Here is a 26,208-nt window from a genome sequence, read left to right on the forward strand (position 1 = left end):
GCGGCCGAGTAACGTCGAACGTTTAACGTAACAAAGATGCGAGACGGTGTTTGGCTGGATGCACACGTCGGCAGAGAGACACGATTACGCGAATTCGAATGCGAGCCAGCGACGTGTCCTCGAGTATCACCCCGACTCCAATCAGGCTGACGCGAACCGCTGCTGCTTCTTTTCTTTCAATTTTAGCATGCGGCCGCGCGCCGCCGTCTCCCGCAAACGGCAGGCTCGAGGAACGAACGAACGACTCTGGCCGTCTGCCAACTCTTGCCTGGCGTTTCACTCCGGAGACGTTGCTCCACGCCTGTATTTATTTCGCACGAACACCAGCCGACCGACCGCTTTGTGTAATTCGCATCGACGTGTACCTGTCCGCCTTTCGCATTACGCCGAGCTCGCCTGTAAATTCCTGCGGGCACGCACCGCCATAGACGACCGCTTTCCTACGGTTATTCGAGCCAGTGCCTAGCATCGCGTTCCACGCGGTATTCATCTGGGATCTATTTTTTCTTGCAAAGCGCAGATTCAACGTGCAGACCGATGCTACACCGTACGAGTTCAGAGTGTAGCGTCACGGACCGTCGGCAACCAAGCGTATGGTTTAAAGTGTAACCTCGAGGCCGATGTAGCATTTCTTTGTACTATCGAACGCACGCTCATACGATATAGCGTAAGTTCAAAGTCACGCAATAAGGCATTTCTGCGTCGCATAGCGTAAGTTGAACGTACGCTGATGATACAGCGCCGTACAAGTTCCGAGTGAAACGACGCAGGATTTCCTTGTTGCAAAACGAACATTGTACGCGAGCTGATGCAGCGCAGCATGAGCTCGCAGCCGCGTGCTTTGCATTGCAAAACACAATTTCTGTTTCAATTATCGCGTAGTTTCGAACTACGGTAAAGAATGTATGGAAGACGGTACTCGTTTGATAACCGTGCCGCCTCGTGTTTAACGCGTTAACGCCGTGACTCGGTCGTTTCACCGGAAACGTTGATAATCAGTTTGCAATAATACGATGAAAGAATGTTTAATTCGACGGTAAGACCAAGTTCGTCGAAATGTATAGAAATACAGAAAAGCGAGCGCTAGCGCCATATTTCGTCCGTATTTGAATCATTTTGAATCATTGCGAGTTTAACGTAGCTGTTCGTTGCGTCATTCGTGTCACGCGATAAAATGCGGCGCATACGTAGGTTGCCTGGTTTTACAAAAACCTGCACTGCGCTGTCTGACCCTGCGCTTAACGTCTGCTCCACTTGCAAAGTAGTCTAGTCACGAGTACCGAAAATAACGCAACGAAGATAAAATGAGAATAGTCGAAAATAAATCGTAAGTGGAATACAGAAGCATCATGCGAGGTCGGGATCGATCGATCGATTTGGCAAAAGGGTAGTTATCGATATCTCATCCACCTCGCCGATACGTCGTAGAAATCAACGTCTTGAACAACTCTTTGCCTAGACATTTGCAAAGAATTGTCCACACCACTACAGTGAATTCTGTGTATAATTGCGTGACAGCGATGACGAAAGCTATTTTCTCTTGCATTCAAATTGGTAGGTCTTGGTCGATAATTTTCAAAATACGAATGAGGCAAATAAATACACGCGAGACTGGCAGAATCGATGTAGCTTGGAAACAAAGGCAATGAAAAAGGCGCGAAAGTTACAGCAAAGATTGGACAGGATTAATCCGGGACTACGTGCCTCGAATATGGAAATCTCGCGTTGACAGTCCAAACTATCGCGCTACTAATCCGGCGAGTGTTTACTCTGGCACATAGCAGCCACTAATAGCTCCGAGGAACTTCATTAGGCCGCTAATATCCCGCTGAACGCGATAAATCTTCTTTCTGGAAGAAATCCGAAAGAAAGAAGAAGGAGGCACAATTATCCGACTAATAGATAGCTGCGCCCAAGGGATCACCGCGAAATAAATAGACCATCTGGATTTAATTGTACACTGGTGCGCGTCGATGATTCTTGGCCTCTGTCCGACGTCGAGTTTGTAACGCGGTCAAGATGAATATTACGTGCACGCTAAGAGACGGATAGTAAGCTGTGGAGACGCGTAGTGCACAGATTGTGGCTCGTGTTTCAGATGTAACTGGAGCTTTAATGTCCGCTTAGAAGCGTCCAAGTATCGTACCGTACACGTACACGTACACGTACACGAAGGTAGGTAGAGTCCGATTCGAGCAAGCAAACCCCAGCCGAACAGCGAATTTAAATACATATTTTTCTCGAGGAAATCCGCGCGGAGTAATTATACCTACACAGGAAGCATGTGAAAAGAACCAGCCATTGTTTGTACGTCGTCGTTTGAATTTCGAGAGGCGAAGAGCAGCCGCCGGATATTCCTATTCTCTTTCTCCGTGCTTCCGTTTCTGTCTCCGGTGGCTCCTGCTGGCGAGATGCTGATTTAATCGCCACATTAATATTTATGTCGGTTTTACTTTATTCGTAACAGTTGCGTAACGTAGAAACAGAGTTGCAGCGAACAGACGGGCCGGAGCCGTTGCTCGAGCTTTCAGATTCACCAATTTCGTGGCGAGTGTCGCGGTAACTGCCGATCGCGAAAGAAAGCGCAACTCTTGCGAGAGATCAACGACGCGATTGCACGAGATCGTTAATGGAAAACAGAATTTGTTTATCCTTCGATGGAGTGGAAATTCTCGCTGGTATATATGTAAATCGGATTTCTGGTGGAAATTACGAAATTACGAACCTCTGTTCCGTCGAAGAGGAGACATTTTCACGCTTTCGTAACGATCCTTGTCAGGTATCGGACGTTGAGTTTGCAACATTCGTAGCTACAAGGAAAGGATATTTCGTTCACAGTATACCGAAGGCAGGGAAAAGTAGAAGAAAGTACGCGGAAGGGAAAAAGCGGTTTCGTAATATTCCCGATGACTTTGAAAACGAAATAAAGAACGTATCGTTAGTAGGTGGAATAGCATTACCTCGACAGTTAAAATTGCAAATTCGATTACGCGCTTTGCATACGAGCGTAGACGCGCGTGTTCTGTTACATGCATTGCGTGTAGATTATACAGATATCCGTAATTATAATATACCAAGCTGTGTATCTACATAGCGATATTCGCAAGGCAGTGAAACGACGCGTAATCGATGACATTCTCGAGTTATTATTAGAAAGTGAAATTGAGGTTACGCGTTTTAGGAACTGGACGAAGGAATTGATCGCGTTGCTCGGGGTCAAAGGAATCGACGCGACTACTCGATCGCGTGTCTTCCGCTTGCTAAGACGCACGACTGTGAAAATTGCATTCGAATATAACTACGCGTAAAGGTAAACGTCGGGCGCAAAAGTTATTTAAAGCGAGGCAAACTCATGACTGATTCACGCTGAAGTTTCGGAAATTGGTTACGGGCAACGGTAAACGAAGATAAATCATCGGCACGGAAGTTTAGTCGATAGGGGAAGAGTGCGAGTACCGCAAGATAAACTACCATCGCACAATACCCAACTCCGATCACGCTTGGTCACATGCGCCACTCTCCGTGAACTCTGTAAATTAATTAAATTCTTCAGTTTTATTCGCAGACACCGGATAAAACATCCGGAATGAAAAACGAAGCGACGCCACGTTGCGACAGCGATCAAATTAACACCGCAGCGCCGGTTCCCCCGCGTTAAACGACCCATCGAGGAGGCTTGTTTAGAATTTTCGTCCAGCTCAAGCATTAGGTTGTCCGAAAAGTGTCTTTCTTTTACAGATACGTCTTTTACAACGATGCATCTTTATACAAACACGAAACCTAATCTGTGGAACGTTGCGATCTTTATTTTGATAGAACAAGGCGGATCATACGTAATTCCATAAAATAATATAAAACAGAAAATGTTGTGCATTATTTCCTTATAAAACGAAAGAAGCTCTTCGGACGACCTAATATATAAAACTTGCTAAAATCAGCTAAAATCAGCTCTCGACATTCTCTGTTCTGACATTCTTAACTGTCACTCTGTTGGATTCGCATAATAAACTCTGCCAGTATATCTAAAGTCTGACTTCTTTTTCTTACCTTGCTCGTGAAACGTTTGAACTTACGCGAAATCATTCGAACGACGCGAGGAAACGACCAGTGATTTTCTTCATTTCACGTGTCTGCGATGTGACACAGACGGGGCTGCTCGATGAGCGAGCGTCGCTCTGGACGAGACGTATTGACGCGTGCACTTGAGGAAATATACACGTTGAACGTCTGCGTTATAAAAATGAAAACTTTATTTAATCACTCGCGCTCTGGTATCGATACTCGTTCGATAGTGTCGGATACGAAGCGTGCGAACTGGAATGCACAGCGTCGATCGCGTTGTCATCCTTGTTCCATTGTTTGCCGCGGCTAATTTTGCAAAGGGACTCACTGTCGCTTGTTGGCCGATAGCTGAAATCTCGATCTTAATTATTTATCGCGGGCAGGCGCGCTTTCCAAGCGGAACAAAGTTCGTTTCCTTTCCGAGAATGAATTTTAATTTCGACCGATTAGCGAAGTTCGTGTTTGCCACTCGCCGGGATTCAGGCTCGCGGATATTAACATACTTTTCTCGTTTGCTTCCCAACTGATTAAAAACTTTCTCATAAATTTGTCTCTGTAAACGAGTACCGGTCGCTAGGGTGGTGTAGCTCTAATTCAATTAAACCAAGTAACACGGTCCATTGATTTAAGATTCCAGCCGAGTTTCGCTACGTTCTCTCTCAGCTCATCCCCTTGGCGCGCCGCTCTCGCAGCTCGTCACGAGCACCCGTTTCTTAATATCGTCCCTGGTTCGTCGCGTGAAAGCGTGCCAGCTCGCGAGATCGACGCGTCTGCAATCTACGCTCCAACACTTGTACGGTAATTTCACCGGTTAACCGAAAAGAACGAGTTGACTCGTCGTTCACCTCCACGGTGTATTCGTATCGAGACATCTTCCGGTTTTGCTACGTTATCGCGTTCCTTTCATATCTCCTTGTATATTTTATATCGAATTTTAACCCTTAACGCTTCGAGTGAGCCTCTCAAGCACCACCGATGTACTCCAAATGTATTTTTGGATCGTTATCGGTAATTGTTTACAAATAAAAAATAATACTCTTCAGTGAATACTGTGAAACCTGTGAATGCAAACCCGGTTTGCATCCCAATGGATGTTTTAAAAAATTCCACACATTACTCAATTATAGTTAATATTGTAGGATCTTACTACAATTAGTTTATTTAAAATGGATTAAACAGATGTTGGTTAAAGAGAAAACGATGGTTGTTTAACGTGAACTAAATACGATAACGTATTATAATTAAGACAACTAAACAGTTAATTTGCAACTTTCGTCGCCACGGTTCCAACGCTTTCACGTGGACCACACTCTCTCGACAACGCAATTCTCGCACTCTCTGTTAATTCGTCTTTCTCCCTTAGCATCCCTTTGTCTTTTCTCTTAGCCCCGCCACGCGCGTGTTTTCCTCGTAACTATTCGATTGAAGGACCGACGATACATCGATGGCCTGTCGGCACTTAGGCTTTCTCGCGATATTGTTTATGGTTCGCTCGATATCTCTTAGGTCTTCCGTCCACGATATTACAATATAAATGTAGTAACGTATGGATTCTTAGAGTAAGGACAAGTAACGATGGTAAATTTAAAGTTTAGTGTAGTTTAATAAGTGATATTCAATAACAAAAGGAATATAAATAGAGTTTATTCTAGTTTAATAAGCGATATTCAATAACAAAAGGGCCGACTATAATATCGTCGCACGTCGATTCACACTCTGCTTCTCAACTGCCTCTCTGGCCGTTGTAGCATTCTTTTGTCTTTTGCTAGGCCCACCGCCACACGTGTTCAAACTATTTATTTGAAAGACCGATAACGCATTGATGGAGCCGACAGCGCCTCGGCTCTCGCGACATTGTCTATAGTTAACTCGATGTTTCTTAGGCCCTTCTCTCCGATACTACATAAATATTGTAATCAAAATTATATTACTTCCGAGATGAATAAAGATCGTTTCGAATGACTTTAATATTATTATTTATACGTCATTGTAGCATTTAAAATCTGACGCTTAAAAACTTGCAAGTCGAAGTATGATGAGAATAAGTTGGACTTGCCGGTCGATATTTACAATTAACGGTTAAGATCGTTGCGACTAATTTAGAATTCCTTGTCGAAACTGAAAGAGTACTACAATTACTACTACTAGTAACGAAATTCTATTTATTCTTAGCCTCTGTTGGCGCTTGCCGAGCAAGTTCTCATCGTGCGTTGCTTCCTCTTCTGTTCGTCGGATGCTCACTCCTCCTTTGTTCGCCGGAGAGAACGACAAGATCTGCATGCGAGGTCCGCTTGCGTGGACGCGCCGTAAATAATATATGGAAGAGTCTGTACGGCGATAAAGCTTCGCTACGCGTTATTACTATATTACACGTGAGGGGCGCAGCGTTCCCTCGTCGTTCTCGTATTTCTCTCTTGTCCATCGTCCGCATGGTCGTTCTCCGACCAACGACGACGACGTCGTTCCTCCCTTTCACCGAGCCGGTACGGCGCGGTCCGGCGACGCAACGCGGCCTCTCGTTCTTTACACGGCACCGCCCCGGGAGAAAGTAGAAACGAATACAGCAGCCGTGCACTAGCCAGCGCGAGCGTGCGTGAACCGCGTCAATGTCGATCACGCGATCTCGCGTGCAACATGTACTCTTTTACTCCCTCTGTCTCTCTACTCGACCACCCCCGAGGTAATATAGCAACCTCCATTCGCATCTATCCCTCCTTCCACTCTCTTTTCCTCTTTCGCCAGACGCAACTTGCGTATACATCCGACGCGTATCTATCCAGCACATGGAATCTACGACGAGAACCAATCGTTTCAAGATTTCTACTTTATCCACGTTTCGAGATACCCCGTATAAAATTTCTCACTCGAACGTGTATCTTCCGTGTGTGCTATATTTCCATTTCGTTGTACGTGCGTCTTGAACGATGTGTTTTACGTCGTCCAATGAATAATCTTAAATCGAAGCGAACACCGATAAACGAGACGGAAGGTGAGTTAAATTTCTTAGCGTAGAAGAGGACAGTTATTTTTCTGAAAGATCGACCAAGTGCTCGTAACCAGGATCGCGAAAGAGCCGGCGAGGTATCGGACCAGAGAGCAGAGGCGATTATTCGCAAATATTTTCCTTTAATACGAGGCACTCGTGGGCCTCGCGGCGATAAAAGACAAAGGCTGGGAAAAAGTGTTTTCGCAGTTAGTAGGACAGGATTCCACGCTCGTTCGAGAGCACAATTTTCATAATCGCGTGGAACTGGTTGGCGAATAGTCGCGCATCAACGATTTGCCACAAAGTCGAACAATATGGGTTCATTAGAGAGGAAACGTTACACATGTTCCTGCTTAACGCGCCTCGTGCTCGCCGTCGTACACTGTACAATATATACGTGTACGATATACATACATATACTTTCCCTTTCCATGCCCCTCTTTCTCTTTCTTTCCTTTTCTCTTCACTCTTTCTTTCGCGGTTACGAGTACGGGGTGCTAGCGTTCAACGATACCGGTGCTGTTCGTCTAACGGCCGCTCGTAACCACAAGCGTTTTCCGCTCGAGTAAAAACAATTTCCATAATGGAGGGGACACTTGGGCCGAGCCGCTGCTAATCCCGTCGGGTTATCGTGTTAGCGAGCTCTGAATCGGCGCGAAGGGTTCGTGCGTCGCGTAAACGCGATCCCCGTGCTACCAGCGAACCGCGTATAACACGTGAAATCGAGCCCACCGAACGAATTGGATCGTCCAAGTCGTATGTACGTCGGTGAATCAAATTACGTCCGCTGAATCTGTCGGCAAGGTTCCCCCTTCGTTCGCGCGATAACCTCGGCTGACGCGTAACGCGAGGCTACTGATTTTACGATCGCAAGAGTTTCTGTCGGAGATGGGGTTTGACAAGATTCGAGGTATTAGGTTGTCTGAAAAGTTTCTTTCGTTTCATAATAGATGAACAAGAATTTCTGTTTTATATTATTTTATTGAATTAGCTATGATCTATTTCGTTACATCTCTATTATTATGTTCGTACATAATTTAATAAACTAATATAAAACAAAAAACATTGCGTGCCTATTATTTCCTTATAACAAGGAAGAAACTTTTCAGACAACCTAATATAAGCAAAAAAAGAAAAAAAAGGAAAGAAGGAAGAAGCTGATACTTTCGAGTATATTCGAACCTCGACTAGGAGTTTCTCTCGCACGATAATTTTCTTGATCAGTGTAATAACGCGGAGTAACATCTACGAATAACAAGAAAGTATTAGGTTGTCCGGAAAGTGTCTTTCTTCCGCAAACGTGTTTTCTACAACAGTGCACCTTCATGCAAACCAAGTGTGAAATGTCGCGGTGTTTATCTCAGCAGAACAAAATGGATCGTACGTAATTCGACGAAATAATATGAACCAAAACACCTTGTGCGTCTATTATTTCCTCATAAAACGAACGAAACTTTTCGGACAACCTGATACATATATTCGTACGTTTTGTAGCCAAAGCTCTAGTCTAGAAAGTCTTGGGGAGAACCGTTTTATTTCAAACTCGAAACGAGAACGTAGTATCAGGTGAGAGAGATGCCTATTGAATGAAACGCGAATTTATCACCACACTGTGGGTATTTTATCGCTGAACGTGGTCCGGAAAATGAGTTAACGGAGTCAGATAGACAAAGGTAGAAGAGGAGAGGACATTTTCGGGTTCGTACCGATCATTTCTCTGATAGATAGGACTGTGCCCTTTTAACCAGCAGGAAGTCAGCCGATGGTACATTTTTCGATGAAATATTTTTGCTAAATCACGATATTGAGGTTGACTGATGGAAGAACTAGTGTATGAATTTGCAGTATAAAAATATATTGAAATATCCTCACTCCAGATCCTCACTCTTATAGTGTTACAATACAGTAGAAGAAGCTATGATAGGGATCACGTTCATGTATTTATAGCAAAGGACATTACCAAAAAGTTAACCTTGTAGCTCTCTAGCCGAAGGCTACAAGAAACAGCAATAGAAATCTACTTACAGTTCCTTTGTTTCTAGACCTTGTAACCCAAAACATATTTTATATTCAAAAGCACAATAATATGGACCTCTCCTTATCTCGAATTTTTTTGTTTCACTAAATTCTATTCTCTTCGTAACAGGGGTCTCCAGGTCACCGATATACAAAATTAAAGATGCAGAATTTTTTTTTCAGTAATTACTTCAACACACGAAGTACAGAAAAGCGAAAGAAATTTTCGTAGGTGCCAACGATAGTTGGAACAGCCGTGTAATTCTTCGATCTTTCTTTGTACATGGTACGCGTATGCGGGTCAGCAGAGCGGGTCGCAAAACGATGAGAATTTTACGACGACTGGAAGGAAATTGCGCGATACTCGCGTCTCTTTTTCCCAATTACTTCCGCTCGTTCTGATTTGCGCGATCGTTCTCCGAGAATTACCCATCGCTGCACGCGTGACGGCGAATCGGAAGGATGCACATTCAACGAACATTTTCCACTTAAGCTTAAGCTAAAGTGCCGTTTTCGTAATCGACTTTGCACCGATATATGTACCCTAAATGGGTAATATCGGGGCAATATCAATACGTGTATAAATCCTTCGAGTTTCATAATACGCATACGCCTGCGACTCTTAAGACGACGCGCGGTTCCAAATTTTCTAATAATCCAACGTCGATTCGGCCCGTACACGTTCTCTTCCCATACTTTCATCTTCGTGCTTCGTTACTCGTAGATTACGTGGAGATTGTCCGGTCGACACGCCGTGTCCCAACGTCCGATAATTTCACGCGACTTGCCGAGCACCTGCGAATTTATCGCTAATCTTTAACGAGTTGCTTAATCTCGTCGGTGCTCTCGTTTACCTCGACATATTGTCATTTGCGTCGACGATTAAAAGCGTCCGAATTTATGGTACTTTGGAAAAGATGAGATATATAAATTCTCATATATGTTGGGAATTTTGAGTGGCCGCCTGTTTAGGTCCATTCCCTTCTTCAGGAAATTCCGAATTACATGTCCTCCCCGAGCTGTAAACCTAATGACTTCGAGGTCAGGTGAAAAGCCCCGGGAAAGGACCAGCCGGAAAGGCACGATGGACAGACGAAACCCAACGGCTGGTAGGGAGAATCAGCAACGTAGAAGGATAGTTCATCAACAGACATCGTACCGTGCGGGTGAAATACTTCACTCCCAACAAGATCCTACCGCCGTGTTCATAACATCAAACGTTAATTTTATACAACAAGTGTAAATAAAGTGCTAAATTACGCTACCACTCGATCTATTAAACCTCCTTCACCTTGAGCGTTGATTCATTCGAGGTATGCGATATCGACCGATCGGTTTGACCTGACCGGTTGCTCTGTAGTCGGGAATTCGCAACGATATATCTTATTTATATGATAGTACACATAAATCGAAAAACTTGAACACAACGCATTGTCGCGTATATTCGATTTCTTGAACTTTGCAACAGATACCATTCATGGTCGCTGTTGCTAACGCAAAAAGCCTTGTCCTGACTACGCTCCCCTGCGATGTAAAAACGTATCCAGCAATCGCTACTGAGTAAATCCAGATTGATATTACCCCGTAAAAAGCCAGACGACCCAACTCTTCTGCCTGCAATAACGCTTTTCCTGCCCATTTCTTATTCGCGTTCTTCCATATTTCATCGGGAAAAGTAAGTACCTTATCTTAATTTATTCCCTAGACTTCGCATCGCTTGATACTTGCGACGATCTGAAGCGCGTCTGTTGGAGCACGTGACTAGTGCCGCCGATACATGGCACACCATGTCCCTCGTAATTAAAAGTTTTATTCCGACCATGACGCGTACAGCAGCCTGACGCGACAGTCTCGTTAAAGATCAACGCGCGATTCGCGGAATGTGTAATGTCAAGCCTGTAAAGGTAAAGATATATATGTACCTATACCTGTTTGATAAATGATCGCACGATCGGCTCTTGGCTAGAACGGTACGGTTATTATATCTGGATTATATATCTGGCACATCTCATGACCAGAACCTCATTTCCACTCGCTTGGAATTATAACGTCACGATATATTATCCGAGGCGTGTGATATACGGTGGCGGTTATTTTTCGTTTCGATCGAAGCATCCTATTCGTAGTGGAAGTCGGTCTTTTCGTTATCATTCTCTCCATATCATCCCCGCTGACTCGTCACGACCCTGACTAATATCGGCGACCTTATCGCCAAGCTGTGACTCGACTTTTTTCGCCCAAGATTTCGCCAAGATAACCCGCCGAACGAACTTTCAGCGACTGTGCTTGCTCTAATATTTCAGCGCGTCTCCCTCTACTTTCGCGAAACTTACGCCTTGCCCGTGCTGTTGCTTAAAGGCGGATAAGTAGCAAAAAAGGTCCATCTTTTTACATTCGCCGAAACACGTGCGCGTTTTAAAAACCTTCTCTCTTGAACCTTAGAAAAAGATTCGTAAAAAGGTGCGGGGTTTCCTGGCAAGCGACGCAAAGTTCGCCATCCTTCCTCTCGTTTTGCTAAAGTCGACGATCGCACGATCGCGCTGTGCTTCTTTGTTCGACTATGCGTTATTACGCGAAGCGAGTTGGAAAAAGGCGCGACATTAGCGGGACGATTACCCGCGCGGTGTAAAATTGATATCGCGCTGCCAGTCACCGTTAAAACCTCTCGTCGGTGACATCGATCAACCTAATAACACGTACACGGTGTACTCGTTCGAATGGAACCGGAGGAGAGATCCGGCCGCTAATGACAGCTCCTTTCGGTGTGTCGAATATGATCGAGTTCGCGTTACAGAAATTCGCCAGCCCGCTCGCACGGATCTCTCGCTAACGATCGGTACTTGTCGACTGTGGCGCATTCGCCGACACTTGTCACCGGAGAAAATCGGCCGCGTTTCAGTGTCGACTGCATCCGTCGCCGATTGAGGAAAACCGAAGTAGCACGTATGTTTACCGTGGCCAGGATAAAAAGGATATACACGAAGATGTATAGCGGATACGAGAAATGGACGTGAACGATGTATGTTTTTGGTTTGGAGGAGGAATTGTTCGTGATCGATACCATAGATTTCATACATAGGACGGAAACTTTGCAAGAACGCTGGCTTTTAACACGTTGGTCGCCACGTCACCCATATCTATGTGACAGTTATACTTCCGTGGGTGCCCCGTAACCCAAATATGGGTGACGCTTTTTTTGTTCGAGTTAATTAAGATATATAACATAAAAATATTAAAAACACATTATACCATACTTTTTATTCATTTATATTGTGGATAAAGTGTCACATTATACGTATTCGTTAAAACATTCCAAACACATTTCCGTTGATTTTGGACACATCGAACAATATGTTTTAGTTTTTTTTACGTTTTTTCTCGCTTCTTGGCGTGCGACAATTTTCCTCTTCTTCTCGTAACATAGGGTGCACATCCTTCTTATAGGCTTGCCCTGCTGATTCTTACGAATCTCCAAATGGTGGGACACCTTCTTCGTTTTCTTGCCATGGTTGTCGGGCACGGTATTTTCTCAGGACACACTCGGAAACGAGAATTTGCCGAAATCTTCTTATCTGTATTTTTTTGTTTCTGGCTGTTTGGTACAGAATATGAGCATGTACTATAGTTGTTCCTAAGAGTAAATGCTAATTTCCGATACCACTTGATGCTTCTTCGTATCGTAGTGACATACGAGACCATCTGGTCACTTCTGTCGATACCAGTTTCTCCATTATTCTATACTACTCTCCACACTTTCAAATATATTTCCACGCTGTCTACTGAACATTTTGAGGATGAAAAAATCACCGACGCGCGTCTCACAAGAAGTATGCTTTTCGTAATACTTAAACGCACATTTTTCTATCCCTTAAAAACGATCGGCGAAGATCGACGCGTATGTGTATTTTAAATACACCCACTATACGTACTATTAGGTTGTCCGAGAAGTTTCTTTCGTTTTATAAGGAAATAATAGACGCACAATGTTTTTTGTTTTATATTAGTTTATTGAATTATGCAGAAACATAATAATAGAAATATAACGAAATGGATCATACTTAATCAAATTTCAGACAACCTAATACCTCGTTGCTGCTATTTTAAAGAAAATAACTGCCAAACAATTCGTATCTGTCGATGAAAGGGATAAACTGGATTTTGAAATATCGTACGAAGCAAAGGTTTGAAATCGGCTGCTGCGACAGGTCGGTTGGTCGGTTAGTGACTCTTCCGAGTTCCGAGTCACGAGCTGCAGAAATATACTGGAAGACCACAAAGCCATTGACGATGCGAGGTAGGATGAATCGTGGTTTGCGCTCAGTCATTGCCATCGCCAAGCCGCGACTGCTCCAACTTGCCTGGCGAATCGTGTCGGACGAGATTGTGGGATTAACGTAACCGGTTGCGATTGCGAAACTCGCGCCGGCACGTTCAAACGCGATTGGATCTCTTTCTTGGCTGCGACCCTTTTTGCCGCTTCTTTCGCCAGCGCGTTAGCTCTCGGCGAAATTAGCCGATCGTACAGAGACGAGACGTCCTACCGGTTGATGGTCCTCGTTCCACTTCCTAGCAAAACGAACGCTGCCTACTTTTCTGTCGTTTCTTTATTGCTCTTTTTCTCGCGTATATAGATTCGCGATCGAAGCGTTTGCCGCGAGAAGGGAACGGGTTTGACTTCCGTTCTCGTAGTTTTTAAATCGTCCAGCTGGTTTTTACGCGATTATTAACGCAACGTTCGTTCGAATAGGGCGCGCAGTTACAACCAAGTGGAAACAGCTAACAACAAACGACGAAAGTTTTGAGACGTTTCGTTCGCAAGGAAGCGGCGCGTGCTCGATTGCGGCTACACACTGTGAACGCACGAGTTTCCTCAGCAACGAAAATTATTTCGATATTGTTTTGGACATCCGACTTTCGGGGAGCGAACATTTCGACGAAATCGAAATCGTATCCTGAGAAAGTTTGCTTTTAAGTCATTTAATTATTTCATTATTTTTATTATTTATTTATTTAATTAAGAGACGATTAACATTTTGCCTGATCGTCTTCTTCTTTTTGCTTCTCTCCAGCAGCGGTTACTCGGAAGCTACTGCCAAATAACGTTTCGCCAAACTCGTTTCGCATTTTCGCTCTACTCTCTTTCTCTTTCTCTTCGTCTTTAAACCTAAAAGTACCTAGAAATATTTTCCAGAAATAGGTACGTTTAATTACTATTATAAGAGCGATAGCACGCATAGTCCACAACTATCGTACAGTACCATGCGTACAGCTTTACTCAGGAAAGGTGAAGCTCGTGAGAACATCTGCGCCAGAAGAGCAAAAGATACAGAGTGATTTTTGAGATATTCTCGTTCTCGCCGATCGGTCAATTGTAGAGCGAGAATTCCGTAATCGCAGTCGATTAAGTCGATGAAGAGAATCAGAGGTGCTCTTAACCAAAGATAATACGCGAGACGACGATAGAGCGGTAAAAGCCAGCTCATCCGGCTTTCTCATTCTTTTTCCTTTACATGTGCCATGTATTAGGTTGTCCGAAAAGTGTCTTTCTTTCGCAAACGCGTTTTTTACAACAGTGCACCTTCATACAAACCAAGTCTGTGAAATGTCACGGTGTTTATCTCAACAGAACAAAATGGATCGTACGTAATTCGACAAAATAATATAAAACAAAAAACGTTGTGCGTCTATTATTTCCTCCTAAAACGAAAGGAACTTTTAGGACAACCTAATACTTAGCCTTCTTAGCGGAAGTTCGTCTAATCGTCTGTATCGCCTTTTTTCGTCTGAAATCGCGCAAGGAACAAAATCGATCTGATCGCGCTGCAAACTGATACACGTACCGATAATGTTCGTTTTATGCAAACAACGCAGCCAACGGGTATTCAGTTTGAAAGGCGGAAGCCTAATTGACCGGACTGTAACGAACTTGTATAGCCGAGGACCATTCATCGCGATTGCATTTCTGAACGAGTGTTACTCGTGTACAGGTTGGTTGGAAGTGTGGCCGATTATCGATCGGTATTGCATCAGGGGAACGATACGTTAAATCGACTTTGAATAATTCCGTAGTTTGCCTGTTAATCTCCGTTTTCACCTCGATGATGAAGAAAAGGGACAAACAAAGGCAGGGGGACAGAGAGCGGAAAAGAGGGACAGAAAAGAAGAAAATATGGGAGACAGAAACGAGGTTCGGGCAAACGAATCCTCATAGAGACTAATCGATTGGGATTTTTTGGCGATCGAAAAAACCGCGAAACGTGGACCGAGAATGGATGGCCCAATTTTCCTGGCTGAAACACGCCAGACGTTTGGGAAACCGTGCACGGTGACGCGAATCACGTAGGTAAACCAGATCTCCGCAGCTTTTACAGGTAGGCCGCGTGTTGGGAACGCGACAGACACAAACACAGAGAAATACAGGGAAGGAGATGGAGAAAAGAGCGGCAAGAGGAGGAAAGAGACAGACGGGGACAGGACGAGAACAGAGAGGAAACTGGTTACGGACCCTGACTCGACTTCGAATGCGGCACAATGCATCGCGCGTACGTGTATGCGACGTGTACGGAGTGTACACGAGGAAAACAAGGCAATTCGTGATACGGCGCCGCGTTACAGAGGCGCGCGCGGACCTCGTTCCGACCCTCTTCTCTTTTCTTCCCTTTTCTTCTCTCCGCTTCTCTTTCGCTTTCCCTCCCTTTTCCACCATTTTCTTTCTTTCCCCGTGTTTATTTTCTCCGCGGTCCTGTATCTCGTTCTACCGACACAGCGTCGTTTCGTCGCGACCATAACGAGAGCTGCTGTTTTTCCGAGATCGCGATCGTTCTATCGCAGAGGACGAGAACGGTGCGTTAGCTGCGCTAACAGGAAATCACGCGGTGGATGCGACAAGAAGGATGCTAGGAGATGCGATAAATAATGCTACTGGGAAGGATCGAGGACTGTGGATCGTTGTGCTGTGGTATCGCTAACCTTCCATGATCTCGCAAATAAGTAAACTAAGTCGATTGTTGTTCAAAGATGGTTCGTAGCGATTTATCGAAAATTCATATTTTTTATTTAACTCGCTGTTCTCGTGAATTTTTAACTAAATAGCGATCGGTCAGGTTGATATCGCGAACCTTGAGTGAATTAACGCTCAAGATGGAGGTAAATTAAATATATCGAGTGTTAGTATGCAGGGCCGGTTTAAAAATTTTGCGGGGCCTGAATACACATTCAAATCCTTAATTTTTACAACGAGGAATTATTTATTTACAAATGCTGTTACACATTATATATTTTTTATAAGCAGTTTTTTGAACAAATCCAAGCAATATCTTTTCGCATCCATAATTCGTTTTCAAGGGGCAAAAAATTCAATGAAAGTACAAAGTCTGCAAGCATGTATGACTTTTGCAAAAAACTATTGATGTAGTTTAATTTCTCTAAAAAGTACATTTCCCTGAAAGCGGCTGCATCTTTTTATCTAAAGTAGTTTCCAGGGTATGAGAGCTTTATGGAGTTACACTGAATCATTGCTCCTGAAAAAATGTCTTGCATCTGTTAATAGTATCATCATTCTGTAAACAGTTAATCAAAATCGGTGTTTTTTAATTGAGTAATTTTCGTAGACCGCGGGACCTCTCAAAACGCGGAGGCGGATTCCGGCGAACGCGCTGAACCTGCCTTGCGTCGGCCCTGTTAGTATGGTTCGGTAATTTTTCCACTTTTAGTATACACGCAGAGTTCGACGTTCTGATCACGACGGTTGTACGATCTTGTCGAGACCGAAGACGGTGTAGTAACACGAACAATACGAAGCTCTGGCGAAGACTGTGGTAGGATGTTGTTGCTACTCTCACCAGAAGCTTCTTCTCGTCTTTATATCCTGACTTTCCATCCCCGCGTTTTCCATGGTTTATTGTTCTCTCGTGGGCGCACATCCTCTGGTATTGCCAGCTGTTTACCTTTGCCCTGGACCATCGGGCACTTAAGGTGTTTTTAGCCTCTTAAATCAGGTCCACGTCTTAAGGTTACAGCTTGGGGAGGTATTTCGGACTTTCCCAAAAAAGGGAGATGTGTTGTCCGAGTCATAAACTGACGGCCACTCGAAATTCTGAACACTCGCATCGAGGCAGGCTACGCTGCGTGCTAATACGTAGCAGCGTGTCGAGAATAGGTAGGTAGGTAGATAGGTAGGTTTTAACCCTTCGCATTCGAGGACTTTTTCGGTCGGGCGTAGCAGCTACTCCGGATGATGTAGCGTATACGTGACGCGTGTCTTACTTTTTTTTTTTTTGAGATTTAAAGTTTATTGAGTCCAAGAATACAGTTTTAGGTACATTATTTACAATAAACGGTGAATTTTTGTAATGGTATGTCAGGCAAAGGTACCGATACGCGGCGGTACGACGTAGCCATGCTGTATTATGTGTCGGCGCTTTACATTTTTCGTTGTATGATACAGTGACGCGTGTCTTACAGCTAGCGTGAAATGATTTTATATACAAATTAACTTAGAAAAACGTTATATTCTAACAATTCATCTATATTTACATCTTTGAAAATATGATTTTGTAATATTAATTCCTGTATTTCTTTTGTATGATAATTTTTAAAGCATTCACCAAGATGCATTCGTGATGAATATGTAGCGTCACATGAGCTACAGGACAATTCAAATCATGTTGTCGTTTTACCTCGGAATATCAATATCGTTAGGATACACATAATGTAATAATAAATAAACTCCGGCCAAAACAATGTCGCCGCTACGTGCAACCGTCAAACGTAGACGAATTCAAATTTTCCAGCTCTCCTCCAACCAGTACAAATAAACGAACGCGATCGTAAGGAGTTCAGTTATCAGTCAGTTATCAGTTAGTCGCGCCAATCAGTATCAGATATCAATCAGTATCAGTTACCAACGAGTTATCAGCGATTATTTTAGCGATTATACACTGCCTTGGCAAATTTGTTAGTACGAGCGATTGTCGTCTGTATTAATTTATTTATTATTTTAAATATACTTGACGGGTTTCAACAACGAGCAATCTCGTCCTATAAATCTCACGATCGACCATCCTCTACATAAGCCTCCAAATTGATAACCCCGACGTGATCTGAACACAACTAAACCTCTACAAATATAATTGATCTCATTTTTCAACAGTTCAAAATCAAGTTCATCTTCATTTCAGCTAATTTCACTTCTGAAAGTTATTTTGTTAGGGTTTTTAAACTATGATATTTTTGCCATGATCGTCGAATTCGAACTAACGTTGGAGACGTTGTTGAACCATAGTTTCAGAGGGATATGAGATTCAATATTTTATCTTCATTTTAAAGTCTAACACTTTACACTTCCTAACGAAGAACACAAAGAGCCAAGGAAACAATTTACGAACCAATATTGCACTCCCATCAATTGCAGATGTCGAAATCTAGCATAAACAGGCGCTGTCGCCTCTCACTCGCCACTGGAGTTGCAGCACGGAACGCCGTGGTAACTTAGAGTCGCCTCTCGAGTGCAAGGGATTAAGTGAGATGATCATAACGTGTAGGCTTATTTAACACATTGTTAACCGGTAATTTTACTGAGAATTTGTCTCATATCGCCGGCTATTATTTCGTAATTGGATGTGGAAGTAAAACGATATAAATAAACTTCAATAAATTTTATTTATTATTCAACTCTTAATATACATTGAGCAAGGTGCAGTTTATCAGAAAAAATGCTAATTTTTTGGAGAAATAAAGTTTCTCGTAAAATACTGCTGTTCGCCAAATATCGATCTGCACCATCTACCCCTTTCGTGTGCTTATTGTATTGCAATATGCACGTAAGTTTAATGATATTTTGGTGGCCTAATATCAGATTCACTATCTTCTGATACAGTATCATTTTCCAAGTCATCACAATTTGATTCACAATCAAACATTCGCGTATGATTCATCGACAGATTCGTCATTGGTACGTTCCGTCATCGTTGAAATTTTGTTTACAATAAACTCACTGTACAACAATTGCACTGTATCGTCTCCAACAGCGCACTGAGAAAACGACGCTGATGCGAAAAAGACGAGTTTACTCGCGACGTTTGGCCGTGAGAACACGAGTTAACTCGTGACCGGTCAACAACGTGTTAGCACTTTGACTACCACGTCGAAATCACACGTTTCGCTCAGGACGCCACGGAGGTATTTTTATTATTCAAAGCACATAATGGCAAAGTAATAATAAATTGATGATGTAAGACAACATTCTTCCCCAATGGACCGTTTATCTTATTGGTGATCACGGCTGACCACCGTGGCGCCTTGCTAACAGTTGATAGCGACATATTATAACGAGGCTTCGTTTATTTCAACAAACCATTCGCATTTGTTATTTCGTCGTGTGCAAAACGTGTAGAATATATTGTTGAAACGTGTGGAAGATATTAGTAAACAGTATTTGCACATTCTACAGGGTGATTGGTAACTGGCGGCACAAGCGGAAAGGGGATGATTCTACGCGAAAAAAGAAGTCGAAAATATAGAATAAAAATTTTTCGTTCGAGGCTTTGTTTTCGAGAAAATCGACTTTGAATTTTCGCTCGGTACGCGTGCGGTACGTTATAACGGATCTCACTGTAGATCGTTGTCTCGATGGAAAAATAAAAAAAAAAATGTTTATTCTATATTTTCGACTTCTTTTTTCGCGTAGAATCACCCCCTTTCCGCTTGTACCACCAGTTACCAACCACCCTGTATAATAATAAAGTATGTGCACACTTCTTGCTTCGATTATATGATTATAAAGCAGCATTTACGATTATTTTCTAAGGTGTGTTTATAATAATATTCGTAGATTACCCCTCAAAGATATGGATGCACACACGTAGATTACCCCTCAAAGATATGGATGCAAACACAGTGCACCGTTAGATGCAAGATTTGTTTTCATCTTTTTTTTGTATTGATGTTATAATAAAAATGTTTAATTGTTCAATAGAACACTTTTTATTTCAAAGTATCTTCTATTTATCGGTTATATTGAAAATACCCTAACTGTCAATTTTCATTCAATTTTTACAATTGCAAGAAGTTGAAGCGCTCCGGTCGCTAATGACCACCGTGGCGTCTCAGGAGGAACCGTGACCGGTCATATATGACCTACGTGGCAGTCAAAGGATTAATAAAGTAACGAGTGGATGAAGTTGTAATAATCCTGATGTATTAAAATAAGTACAAGTACAGAGATAACGCGTGCCAATACTATACCACTACTGCTATACCAATCAAAGACAGGGTAATGATATCATAGGAAACACGTTCATACATTTACATCAACGGACGTTACCACGAGAAATAGCAATAACAACCTAATCGATGTTCTTTTGCTTCTAAACCTTCCAAGCCAAAACAATGTTAGTATTCAAAGGTACAGTAATACGAGTCTCTCCTAGTTTTGAATTCTCCGTTTCAACTTGAAACTTTTTCTATGCTACATAAGTGTGGGAGGATTTAAAAAGTTGGAATCGTAGCGAAGTGTGACAGGCAGGAAGATGTATATCTTCCTTCTGATGTAAAAATGGCCAATCTTGAAAATTTAGAAAGATACCCGCGACTCTTTACAAGGAACTTCAAAGCGATGGCAGAACTTGGGCGACTATTTCCCCTCGAACCAAATGACTGCGTTAAATTCGATGGAAACCGTGACACGATGGACGCTGATAAATGCGCGATACGCGTCGCTGAAAGCTCAACTCCGTCTCTCTCACCATTTCGCCTATTTTCCTCTATCGATTTGGTCGTGATCGCGGACACGCACATGCGATATCGTGTCACCATGAACCGTGCAACATAGTACATACATACAGATACAGATACGCGATTTATCGCGAGTAATCGTTACGGCGATTAACAGATTAGACAACGATTACGCAAGACTTTAAAGTTACGTCGAATTCGTTCAGGTTTTCAATATTCTCGGAGGAAGGAAAAAAAGGTCGGAGGACGAGATATACCTATTGTATCTTTAATTAGCGCATCGATCGGTGCTGCGATACTTTAAGTAGCGCGCAACGTGTAACGGGTAACGCGAACATCGAACACGTCGCAATGAAAATCGAAACGAAATCTGGCTTTCCGTTTCGTTCGATCGTCTTATTATTTCAAACTTCAGCTATATGCAAAAGTTAAACAAATTCGTGGAAAGAAGAAGGAGAAAGATTAAATCGCTTCTTATAATCGATACACCTATACTTTTATACTTTTCTTTATACATGAATTTTCTATGTTTACATTTGTATTGTGGAGTGCGACAATGTAGCAAAGAGATAAATTCTATGCGGTTCGTAGGTTGCGCGAGATGTTCGTACTTTACGTAGCTAATGATAACGCAAACTGATTATTTTGAAAATATAATTAAGCCGAAAAAGAGGAAATGGCAGGAACGTACCGCGTCGCTTTCAATCGTCCTGTGACGTGTGATGCGAACGGGCTCCGAACAAAACCTGCCGCGTTCCACGTCCTGCGCGAAAAAATAATTCACCAGCCGCTTAATTGAGATTCGTGTTTATGTCGTGTCACTGCAGCAAAGCTAAATAAAGCAGAAATTTTCCAATCCGTTGGAGCGCGTGTGCGGCTGCTTCGAATATCACGTAGAAAAAACCAGCGAGATCAATGCATCGATGCATATTCAGTGGTTCGCATTCTGATAATTACGTGCATTTCGCAGCGTTAGCGAATCGTTCGGCATCGGATCAACTCACGCACCCGTAAACGAATAAATTAAACAATACGTCTACGTACATCTCTTCTAGGTGCGATCTTTTTCTATAATTCTAACGATTCTTCTCACTCTACCGACTATTTCCGATGAACTCTTCGTTAGAGGTAGCAGGGTCATTAACACTAGAACTACCGATGGTTAACACGAAGCTATTTCTACCAAAATCAGTCAAAATGACTGGTCTTCAAACGGCACGTAACAATATTTTTATATTTATTGATTTATTACTTTCTTACTTTCTTACAGAAGCAATTCCATGTTATGTAGTACATTTTTCGTATTATTAATTCATCTGCGAGGGCTGACAGATTTATAAAATCGTAGAACCAGTCATTTTGACTGCTGCAATATTTCTAGCGTTAGCATCTAGCGATCTAGCGATCGATCCGGAATTTTCCTGATAACCGATATCATCGTATCGAATGATACGCGGTAAAAATTTATAAAACGTGTGGCAAGTTGTACAAAACGAGGAAACTGGTTAATTGAGGTTCGATAAACAGATTGCAGGCCCCTTTTACCATGTACCAGTCATTTTCACTGGTATTAATATAAGTAGCCTTGATACAAAATTATTTTCAGTTTGAATACATAAAAAACAAACTAAAATTCATTATATTACTCTTTTAGTCATCGTTGCGAAAGTCATTACGTCATTGTGGAAAAGAAGTATAACGCGAAGTAGAAATTTGAAAATAAAATTGTAAAACCAGTCAATTTGTTGACTGGTGTGGTAGTTCCAGTGTTAACGATTATATCATCGATGAACTATCGATAGCTTGCCGATGATTTTCATCGGAGGATGATGGAGGAAGAAGGATGAGGACAAAGATCGAGGAGTCTCGTGAACGCAGCACGTTGCTACTCGCGACTTCGCATTGCGTCGCCTGTACACCTGATTATCAATCAACACTGTCACACGATACTGTTAATAACTTTAATTGGTAGCGGTAATTAGGCTGTTGAAACGCGACGTATCGACGGCTACGTGGATATATAGAAGCGCAGCTATGTCGGAACGAGCATTCACGTGCGAGTAGCTTCTTATCTGCAAGTATGGTATAACGAGCGAGCACACTAATACGGTTCAGCGGTATAGGTAAACGACACTAAGGTTACAGGCGGAACGCGAATGTAATTAGTTCTGACCATCATCGGGTTTCCGGTTATTATATACGGTCACGTATCGGCCGGCTTTTACGCAGGTCGACGATCGTTGCGAATGACAGCGCTCTGCAGGTAAAAAAGCAGGTGTGTGTGTGTGCTTGGCGAAGGAGGTGGGGCAGGGAGGGGCTAATACATGTATCGATTTCACCTGGATTATGGTCGGCTACAGATACAGCGTGCGGCTGACGTACCACGGTCGATGTTGCAAAGCAAAAAGTGAGAGGGAGTTGAATAAAATATCAATGTCGCCGCCAAGTTGAATGAAATTGCAGCGTGGGGCGTCGGCGGTTACGGCTACGGCTGCGGCTGCGGTGTTTCCATGAATCCGATGACTACCGTGCGAGATAACGATCGCGCCGTTATTACTTATCGTTTAACGGAGATACCGACAGCTATATTTCGTTAATATGTCGCAAGTGACTCTAGATGGTCGCTAGTTTGCTAGAAGCTTGTTTATACAAGGCGATGTAAGTTTTCAAACCGTCTGTGCCAATTGAATCTCTTTTTCTTATGCCGGACGGTAGTTTTGAAAAATGATTGATTTCCTCTTTCATATTGGATTTCGAAGGAATTCGATATTGTAAAAGAGTAGAAATATCGCTTTTATAAAGAAGTACTGGTCGTGAAACGATTCGATCCCAAAGTGTTTGATTGTAGGACCATTGACTGATTAATCGAGGCGCTCGTAAAAAGGATTTTTCATTGATTAGCTATTTATAGCTGTGGGAAACTTGTTGGAGCAAAAAGTTAACGACCAATGGAAGGCGAATGTTACGCACTTACTTACGTGCAAGTATTAGGTCATTCCATAAGTTCGTGCCGACTTTTGTGTATACATTTCATGTGTCGATTTATAAACATACGGCGATAAGGAACCAATGCACTTGAGCTTAGCTGATCGAGAACAGGCTAGAGCAGATTTTCGTGGGCATAAGATCGTAATATAGTGAACACAGTGACTTGTAACAGTAAAAAATCACGAGTGAAATGCGTATCCATTTTCGACATCTCGTGTTATATGAATTTCGGAAAGGAAGTTCTGTAACAATTGCCACGAAAAACATATGTGCTGTTTACGGAGAAAATGCGCTTTCATCTCGCACCTGTAGGAAGTGGTTCCAGCGTTTTAGAGCTGGGAATTTCTGTTTAGAAGACGAGGAACGCTCCGGGCGTCCTCCTCAGACAGACGATGATAGAATTCGGGATCTTGTTGAAAAATCACGAAGTTTGACAGTTCAAGAAATGTCGAATGTTCTGAAAATACCTAAGACAACGATTCATAGGTGTTTAAAAAAAATAACATATATAACCGCTCGAAAAACGGCACGGACTTATGGGATGACCGAATATTTGAAACGGCGTTTAGAATGCTGAAAAGTCTCGAATTAGATCGTGCTAAGTACGATGCTGTTAGCTCGGTGCTTCTGATTGATTTGCTGATTGAGTTCACAAATTTCCACTCGGAGAACTTGCAAAGGTTGCCCCGATCGGTTGATGCGACGAAATCGAAGTGGTGGCAGTAAGGTAACTACATATGTGGAAAGTAAATAGCGCATAGTCGGAAGTGCGACTATACGTCGAGTATATCGAGGATTTCGACAGCTGAAAACCGTGGAGAAAATTGGAATCAAGCATTTTCCAATTTACCTACAAAAGTCTGTTCCTCACGGCTGCCAGTGGTTGTGGTTTTTCTCTTTTCCGCTTTAACCTAACTTTAATTCTTTTCGCAAATGCAAATATGACGTGCTTTTAATAGAAATTTAAAAATCCGCTAAAAGAAAGCGAAAGATTCGATCATAAATATGTATATCATTTTAAGTTTTCGACTTTCTTTCAACTGTGTGTCGGTCATCCTAATTTTCTCAGTCGTAATGTTTCAGAATAAATTGCTCGTAAATCGGAAAGGAGAATTAATACAATCGTACGTGAAATTTTTGGCGGAGAAATATACTCGCTTAATTTAATTGGTAAAATAGTCAGCCAGATATCCACTAATTCGATTGCTTGAATTCGATTAAAAACCAGACCATTTATTTATTTACCGTGTTGATTCAAGTTTGGTATCTCGCGAGTCGACATGTAGCATTTGTCAGACTGTTGTATCCGCAGGCGACAGTGTTTTACTTGTGAAATACGAAAAAAGGGTCCGTCGATAATCCGATCGACTTAATTGGTAGTCGAGCCATTCGACAAGCGATAAACATAAATTTTAATTTTACCTTTCGATTACAAGGTAAATCGACCGTCTACACGTTGACGAGTTGTCGGCCTTCTAAATTCGATAACTGCAGGATCGAAGGTCGAGCTTGCCACGTAGTTTTATGTTCTTCCATGTAAAATAGAAAGAAGAGAGGAACCTCGGGCCGATTTTCCGAAAATATTCCAAACTTTCGTAATACATTTCGTAATCACCAACGTAGCAAAGACTACGCGTTAATACGCAATCACTGCATATGACCGCGCGGAAGAAAGAACGCAGCCAGAGATGAACGTCGATCTTACCTCGAAAGGAATAAAAAATATTTTGCATCGCGCTCGTCCAGTTGATGGAGCGTTCCGCAATGCGGCAGCATTAAACCGCAAGAACCGGAACAACAAAAGCGCGCGATACGATGGTGACCAGCGAGCGGTCGAAAAAGTCGGATCAGCAAGCCAGCCAGTGGTCGAACAAGAAACCGGAAAGCGAACAGAGAAAATATCCAACAATGAGATACGAACAACGATTCGGCGCAACTAACGGTGCTCGTGCTAGAAGAAACGACAGGAAATTAAAGCAGAGCTAAACTGATAAATAAGACTCATTGTGAATCATCAAAGCGAAAGGGGTCGAAGAGACGAAACGAGGGGATTAAACCGGGGGTTGAACCGGGCCGGCTATCAAAGAGGAACGGGGAGAGAGGCCATTGCCACGAGTAGGAAAACCTTTAAAAAATAATAAAGGCGGCAAGGACAAAGGGCAGAAGGTGGAGGAGAGTTGTGACGCGGCGGTAGGGAAACGCAGGGAAGGAAGAACGGTCGGTTTCTGTCTCCAAGGTAAGGTTAGGATAGGTTAAGGGAGAATGGCACCGGTTGGTACCGAGCTGCCACGGTGGCCGACGGTCGACGGCCGACGGTGCAAAGAGGGTTCGCGTTGGTCGCGTGACCCGATGATTCACCGAACCCATTCTCTCGCTATCTTGCTTTCTCTGGTCGTTTCGCAACGATTGCCCTCTTCCCTCGA

At 42.9% G+C, this 26,208-nt stretch overlaps 1 protein-coding gene and 1 long non-coding RNA gene across 3 annotated transcripts in view; both read left to right on the forward strand.

Moving 5' to 3' along the window:
* LOC117151743 overlaps positions 1-17,316 on the forward strand; it is an 18,289-nt gene extending 973 nt beyond the window's left edge. Inside the window, exons 2-3 of the long non-coding RNA XR_004461848.1 lie at positions 2,863-2,868; positions 16,634-17,316. This is a non-coding gene — a long non-coding RNA (uncharacterized LOC117151743). The remainder of the gene's footprint in view (positions 1-2,862; positions 2,869-16,633) is intronic.
* The window catches only part of LOC100742752 (semaphorin-1A-like), a 388,591-nt gene that overhangs the window by 84,765 nt on the left and 277,618 nt on the right, over positions 1-26,208 (forward strand). The gene's annotated exons all lie outside the window — the stretch shown is intronic.

Source organism: Bombus impatiens, unplaced genomic scaffold (genome assembly GCF_000188095.3).
Source record: "Bombus impatiens unplaced genomic scaffold, BIMP_2.2 scf_0389, whole genome shotgun sequence".
In the NCBI taxonomy this organism is placed as follows: domain Eukaryota; kingdom Metazoa; phylum Arthropoda; class Insecta; order Hymenoptera; family Apidae; genus Bombus; species Bombus impatiens.